General features: G+C 37.3%; 1 pseudogene; it reads left to right on the plus strand.

Moving 5' to 3' along the window:
- Positions 1–1,048: 1,048 nt before the first annotated feature.
- On the plus strand, positions 1,049–4,455 carry LOC130049386 (talin-2-like; annotated as a pseudogene).
- Positions 4,456–8,828: the final 4,373 nt, after the last annotated feature.

Raw genomic sequence — 8,828 nt, forward strand, 5'->3', positions numbered from 1 at the left:
TACCACGAAGATAATTCCGGTTTCAATCGTCTTGTGGGAAGATCAGAAGTTTTTTTTTAATGCAAAATTATTTAAATCGTTGTAAATATCACCAATCTTTGCATTTCTCATACACGAGTTCATAGGTCTGTTCCGAATCACACCGCCAGTTTCAAATCACGGAGATGTTTGAAATGACTGCAAGCCAATTCCAACATTGACTGATCCGATCCTGCATTCAATCGGTCTCATACTTTAAATCAGTATGTCTGTATGTTTATTCCGCTTAAGGTATACCTAGTTTTTGTAGATATAAAAATAAATCAGACACTAAGTCAAATTGATTGTTACATTTTTTTGAACAATACGTAAAGCTTCACATTTAGACATAGCCAAAATTTGGCATTCAAAATTATCTTAATTGGCATTCATAATTATCTTAATTAGCATTCATAATTATCTTTCTCTAAGTCTGTTTATGATATAACATTATATGTACACGGATTAACAATTTCTCGCCATTTTCTTCTGATTTTAGCAAGGGTAGGAAACTTGAAATAGAATTTTTTTTTATTAAAGTTATAAAATGAATATGCTAAAGTTGAATAAACTACAGTATACATTTTAAATATTAATTTGAAGAAGTAAATCTTGACGCAATGCGTAATATATTAATTGACAGTCTCAATTTGCTAATCAAAAAATGTTGATTTATCAACACACAACATTACATGGGTATGAACAGCTATTGATGAGACGTATTCGGTCTTATAGAGAGTAAATGAGATCTTATTCTTTCATGGAAGTTTCATCAAATTATGACAATAAAAACCAGTAGTTGCTTAGAAAAGCTGTTTGTTAATCAATTTGAAATCATTGTGCAGAAAAACTGATTGTTTAAGCAATTTGAAATCATTGTGTAGAAAAACTGTTTGTTAATCCATGTGAAACCATTGTGTAGAAAAGCTGATTGTTAATCCATGTAAAATCATTGTGTAGAAAAACTGTTAGTTGATACATGTGAAATCTGTGATGATACAGAAATATGCTGACTCTAATTTTTCTGTAAACACAGATTGGTGCCACGTACCACAAATCCCAGATTCTGGACGACGATGGACAGTGGTCGGAAGGACTCATATCAGCGGTAAGTCTCACCCGAGATACACAAGTCTCATCTCAGTACGTCAATGAGACGCACAAGTCTAATCTCAGTATAGCAACGATATGCACAAGTTTCATCTCAGTACGCGGAACTAGTGAATTTCTGATCTCAGTATGCGAGACTAGTGAATTTCTGATCTCAGTATACGATACTAGTGAATTTCTGATCTCAGTATGCGAGACTAGTGAATTTCTGATCTCAGTATACGAGACTAGTGAATTTCTGATCTCAGTATACGAGACTAGTGAATTTCTGATCTCAGTATGCGAGACTAGTGCATTTTTGATCTCAGCATGCGAGATTAGTGAATTTCTGATCTCAGTATGCGAGACTATTGAATTCCTGATCTCAGTATGCGAGACTATTGAATTCCTGATCTCAGTATACGAGACTAGTGAATTTCTGATCTCAGTACGATAGACTAGTGCATTTCTGATCTCAGTATGTGAAAATAATGAATTTCTGATCCCAGTATGCGAGACTAGTGAATTTCTGATCTCAGTATGCGAGACTAGTGAATTTCTGATCCCAGTATGCGAGACTAGTGAATTTCTGATCTCAGTATGCAAGACTAGTGGATTTTTTTTTTATCTCAGTGCACGAGACTAGTGAATTTCTGATCTCAGTACGGAAGAGTAGTGAATGTTTGATCCCAGCACACAAAACTAGTGAATTTCTGATCTCAGTATGCGACACTGTCGAATGTTTGATCTCAGTATGTGAGACTAGTGAATTTCTTATCTCAGTATGCGAGACTAGTGCATTTCTGATCTCAGTATGCGAGACTAGTGAAATTCTGATCTCAGTATGCGAGACTAGTGAATTTCTTATCTCAATATGCGAGATTTGTGAATTTCTGATCTCAGTACACGAGGCAAGTTAATGTCTGATCTCAGTACGGAAGACTAGTGAATGTCTCATCTCAGTACATTAGGCTAGTGAATGTTTCTATTATTTACACCATACATAACTTGTGAACGATGAGCAGAACCCCAACCCTTCACTGATAAATAAACCACAACACTCTATATCAGCCATTGTTTTAATTTACATGACAGTCCATCATATTCAATGTTTAGTTTACACAACAGTATTGATTTACATGAAAATCTTGTAGTCGTTTGTTTAGTGTAAATACCCCCAGCTTTTTACGTTTCCAGCAGATTATTGGCAATTTGAGGGAGTTGAGCACACTTGCACTTCTAATGCACTAAAATTTCACTGACAGGCCAAAATGGTGACGGCAGCAACACACAGCTTAAGCGAGTCAGCCAATGCCATGGTCCAGGGTCACGCCACGGAGGAGCGGCTGATTGCCTCAGCGAAAGAGGTTGCGGGGTCAACAGCCTATCTGTTAGTGGCATGTAGGGTCAAGGCTGACCCGGACTCGGTTGCTATCAAGCGACTTCAGGTAAGTAGGAGTCCATTACAGATATCCTGTCTACATGCTTACATACTACATATTTTTTACAGTTACTTATAGAATAAAAACAGAATTAGTTTTACAGGAAACTTTGTTCCTTTTCTCTGCTAATTCGTTCAGTCTTTGTTGTCAGACAGTATTCAGTGTTGATGCATTGTAAGTAAATTATCTGGATTTTCGTTTTTGTCTCCCAATGTTTCTTTTGTGATAGACATATCGTTCAGTGTTACCTGTCAATGACTGGAACCAAACAACACCCCCCATGGCAAGCTCAAAGATATTGTTTAACTAATTTGCAAACGAAAACTGTGTAAGCTTTTGGACTCGTTATAAATACAGATGCAGTATTGAAAATAAAAGTCCCTTCATACTACAGTCTTGAGAGACTCCAAGTCAACTTGTGATACAGTTTGATTAAATTCAGAGTTATTTCCATTGGCAAATATTGGACACTGACTGAATGTTATTGATTTTAATCTCCTTTTTCCTGTGTACTTCCTCTGTATTGATTTTAACCTCCATTTTCCTGTGAACTTCCTCTGTATTGATTTTAACCTACTTTTCCTGTGAACTTCGTCTGTATTGATTTGAACCTCCTTTCCCTGTGTACTTCCTCTGTATTGATTTTAACCTCCTTTTCCTATGTACTTTATCGGTATTGATTTTAATCTCCTTTTTCCTGTGTACTTCCTCTGTATTGATTTTAACCTCCATTTTCTTGTGTATTTCCTCTGTATTGATTTTAACCTACTTTTCCTGTGAACTTCCTCTGTATTGATTTGAACCTCCCTTCCCTGTGTACTTCCTCTGTATTGATTTTAACCTCCTTTTCCTGTGTACTTTATCTGTATTGATTTTAACCTCCTTTTCCTGTGTACTTCCTCTGTATTGATTCAACCTCCTTTTCCTGTGTACTTCCTCTGTAGGGTGCTTGGGACGCCGTCAAGCGAGCGACAGAGGTCCTGGTGAAGGCCGCCCAGCAGGCCAAACAGCGAGATGAAGATTACGTAGATGTGGCGGTCGATTCCCGTAAAGTGGGCGGCATTAAACAGGTCAGTCTGCCCTATATCTGGTGTTCTCATTCTATTGATTGTCTCACTTCAGTATTCAAGATTATGATTGTATATACATGTAGTTTGTATTTATATTTTTTAACTATCTCAACTGAAAACAGGCTTGTTGTCAGAATAGGTTTTGCATTCGGGAGTTCAGACATTGAATGTAAATGTTTCGTGGTTTGAGATAATCTACGGTTAACCGGAAAGTTGCAATAATTTTCAATGAATTTATCATTCATTGTGGCCAAAAAATGTGATCTGTTTTCATTTGAGTGGCTACATATTGATTATGTACTTTTTTCTCCGACTCAACTCTTTAAATCCCAATAAAAAACTCAACTCAACTCTGTAATTCCCAATAAAAAAATCAACTCAACTCTGTAATTCCCAATAGAGAAATCAACTCAATTCTGTAATTCCCAATAGCAAAATCAATTCAACTCTATATTTCTACGGCGGCCATGTTGGATTACACGCTACACTTTAGTTTTTTTATATGCTTTGTCCTCATCATCTAGATTTTTCTTGCATAAATTTTTCTTTCCGTATGAATTTGACAGGAATTACAATTCCAAGAGGATATTTTACGGAAAGAGAAAGAGTGAACTGAAGCCCGAGAGAAGCTGGCTAAGTTCCGGAAGCAGCGGTATAAAGACAACCCCCAGGACAGCGAGTCTTCCTCAGCATTCTAACTCTTCAGCTTCAAGTGTTTACGTACAGTGCCTGTCAAATGTATTGTGATTTCATAATGGCTTCCATGTCTAATGTCCGGGTCAAAACAAGACCATGAAGACAAGCGTTCCAGTGACTTGGATCTGGGATGTGTTTTGGATCAGGAAAGCGTTTTAGCAGATTGTTTTGTTTTTTTTGTTAAGAGAGATGAGAGGTGTGCTTGACTGAATGTCATGGTTGAATGGAGAAAGTAAACAGGGATCAGATACAAAGATGACATCTCCTAGTATTTATAGACATGTTATTTATAGACATGATGTAACATGTGGAAGGAGTGATGCCAGCATTGTAGAACATTCTATTTTAAAAAAATTGTTAAACCAGAAGATTTAGAAAACACCTTCTACTCAGAATAGATAGAATACATGAGGCCTGTCTTAATGGTACATCTTTATCAAATGGAATTGTCATGGCATAGTGTGTATTTTGTAACACAAAATTTGTGATATATGTGTGTTTAAAATAATAGAATTATTATGCAATATTAATATATGAATTTTTAATACCACTTTCACTTGAAAACCATATTTTTGTGGATTCGCTATACAACTCTGTAATGAAATAAATACTGTGCTGACACTGCATGTGATGTATGAGACGTATGTACAAATAATAACATTATGTATCAATACCTATATACTAACATCATGAAGTAATCCTCCCTCATTTTTTGGAATGAGTGTGAACCATAATTTTTTTGTTTGCTGTTGCTATAGAAACACTAGGCCTGGGTGTTTATTTTGCTAGCTATTACTATAGAAACACTAGGCCTGGGTGTTTATTTTGTTAGCTGTTGCTATAGAAACACTAGGCCTGGATGTTTATTATGCTAGTTTTACTTTGTGTTAACGGTAGACATTTATGGATGACACTTTTATTTTATGGCTTTATGACGAGTAATAACAAGTATTTCACAAGCTAGTCTTCTACTGTATATTAACCAGTGCCGGGCAGACATACATTTATATCACCTACTCATAGGTCTGCTAGACTGTTATGTTAACCTCTCCTTCTACACTACCTATCGTACAATTTTATACATGAACTGTATATCCCATGATGCATCATCAGCCGAGTTTATTCTGAGACGTGATGTAACTACCGCATGTTCAATACATGATACCTGTAGAGGAATTCTCTCATTAGTTATATACAGGTTAAAATACAGTTGAACTTCAATATTTCGAACACCGATATCTCGAATATGGACACGTTAAAGTGATTTAGAAGTCCCAAACACTTATGTTTTAAATATTTATCTCTCAATATCTTGAATCCTCAGATATCTTGATGTTTTTATTTCGTGTTCCGTCGACTTTGAGATGACGAGATTTAACTGTACTTGTATCATACAACCAAAAGAGGACCCAGGCTTTGAATGTGTCCAATTTTTGTATAGCAGTGAGGACTTGACTTTACAGTATATCATGAAAGGCGACTGGGTAGGGGGGGGGGGGCAAAAGGTGAATAGTTTAGGTGTCTGATATATTGACTGGTATATCGTTATACGTGATATATTTACTGGTTTCTCGTTATACGTGATATATTGACCGGTATATCGTTGTACGTGATATATTGACTGGTGTATCGTTATACTTGATATGTTGACTGGTATATCGTTATACGTGATATATTGACCGGTATATCGTTATACGTGATATATTGACTGGTATCTCGTTGATATAGACTCCTTATGTTGTAGCCACTGAACCGTAAAGAACCTAGCTTGAACTTTCTGTGTGTATGTCTGTAAAATTCTGCTTCATACTTGTAAACTAGATGTGACGAAAGCACATGAACTGCATATCAAAGATTTTAATCTGGACGCTTAACTTTGTATTGAAGTGTTACAAAAGATGACAATAAATTTATGTATTATTAACCAGTGCTGTCATTCGTATCCTCCCTGAATAATTTCAGGGGGGGGGGGTTTAGTTGCTGTCGTGTCTGTGCTTATAAGTCCTTTTGTCCGAGCTCGTATCCTCCAAACATTTCATTAGAAATTTATTTGACCACAAACACTCCATGAGACGAGGAGTTTTGGACCCAAGTCTCTCAAGGACATTTTGGAAAGGTCAAGGCCACTTTGAAGTTGTAAATGTTAATTAATTTAAGAGTTTTTGATGTGAAACCCATCAAATTTTTTGAAATCCGAAACTTTTCATCGGAAATTGATCATAATTCATTCCTTGGGACTGGGAATTTTGAGACAAGGTCAGTCTAGAAGGTCAACGTCACTTAGAACATATTACCTTACGAAAGGTGAAGATAACGAACAGTGATCGATTTTTAGAGGAAACGTATTATGGTACAGTGATGGTTGTACGTCGGTCTGTCTGTTCGGGGTTTTCTGGTTCTAATTGCATTTCTCTTCACATATCAAGCTGAAACTTGCTAGGTAGATTCTTTGTGGATCACTCGAGATCATGTTACAATGTTTATCCATTTCAACCTCTCTTGCAGGATTTTGGGACCTTTATTTGAAAATTATTGTTTAATGCAGGGTACATAATTTGTCCGGCTAAGTACTCCCACCATTTTCAAGTGAGGATCATTTTGTTTTACAATGTCTGTATGGAAATTGAAGATGTTGCAAGGATTTTGATTTTCGTCAGTTTTTGAGAAATTTGACATGTTGTTGAAGTTAGTCTGTTTTGAGAATATATTGCAAAAAAAAAGATACCTGAAGCAAATTTCTACAAGTGACGTCTTCAGGAAAGCACCTTATGTAACCATTTTCACGGGCGTGTACCGTTTGCGGTACTCTTGTTCTAATCACCTTATTTCTGTCTGTCCATAAACTTTTCATTTTCTGCAGAACCACGTGGCAAATTTTAATTAAACAAAGTACAAACTATTCTTGGGTGATTTAAGTTTGTTCAATTGAAGGGCAATGTAAACATACTCACCCCACACACAAACTCAGCCTCACACACATTCACACACATACTCAGCCTCACACACACACTCAGCCTCACACACATACTCTGCCACACACATTCACACACATACTATGCCACACACAAACACATTCACACACATACTCAGCCTCACACACAAACTCAGCCACACACATTCACACACATACTCAGCCACACACATACACATACTCAGCCACACACATACTCTGCCATACACATTCACAGCCTCACACATTCACACACATACTCAGCATCACACACATTCACACACAAACTCAGCCTCACACACCTTCACACACAAACTCAGCCTCACACACATTCACACACATACTCAGCCTCACACACAAACTCAGCCTCACACATTCACACACATACTCAGCCACACACATACACATACTCAGCCACACACATTCACACACATACTCAGCCTCACACACAAACTCAGCCTCACACATTCACACACATACTCAGCCAAACACATACACTTACTCAGCCACACACATACACATACTCAACCACACACATTCACACACATACTCTGCCACACACATACACATGCATTCACAGCCTCACACACATACACATACATACTCAGCCATACACATACTCAGCCACACACATTCATACACATACTCAGCCATACACATACTCAGTCACACACATACTCAGCCACACACATTCACACATTTTGTTATAGGTTAAGGACTCACATGTGACACTATTTAAGATGTGGGCAGTAACTCCAGAGCAAGCGTTTCAGAATTTATTGGCAAAAATTGTGAAAAACTAGGTGTGATCTGTGACTTAAATATATATAGCACGGAAATAGCAATGAACTATTAAATGAACATAACTGACCCAAGTGAAGAAATGATTAATATAAAGCACATTAAGTTTTACTTTATTTGGATACCCACTTCCGCTCTTACCCGGCTCTTTCCTGGGGTTGAACTTATGACCAATACGTGTCTAATATGTATGTCCTATATCCAGACAGATACATGTCTAATATGTACGTCCTATACCCAGATAGATACGTGTCTAATAAGTATGTTCTATACCCAGACAGATACGTGTCTAATATTTACGTCCTATACCCAGACAGATACGTGTCCAATATGTATGTTATATACCTGACGAATACGTCTACACAACTTATGCTTGTCAGCAAATAAAAAGGAATGTTAACTTCTATATGTTAGGTCGTTCTTGGCACACTGATTTTGACTACGGATTACTCCGTTCACCTCATAAAGGTATAGGACGGGGTGCTTACTCCTCCAGGATACCTGATCCCACCTCTCCAGGAGTCCGTGTTTACCCAACTATTTTGTATTGCTTGTATGAGTTATGAGATGTGACCGGTCGACAGGAGATGCTTATTCCTCCTCTGGTATACCCCACCTCTGGTATATTCAGGGACCCGTGTTTGCCAACTCTCTATTTTGTACATGTATTGCTTATAGGAGTTATGCGATTTATCACTGTGTGTGCTATTCACCGGCTTCCACGGATGTTGGCACTAGGAGGTCATTTCGTGGAAGGAAACC

The sequence above is a fragment of the Ostrea edulis genome, chromosome 8 (genome assembly GCF_947568905.1).
Source record: "Ostrea edulis chromosome 8, xbOstEdul1.1, whole genome shotgun sequence".
NCBI classification, from domain to species: Eukaryota; Metazoa; Mollusca; class Bivalvia; order Ostreida; family Ostreidae; genus Ostrea; species Ostrea edulis.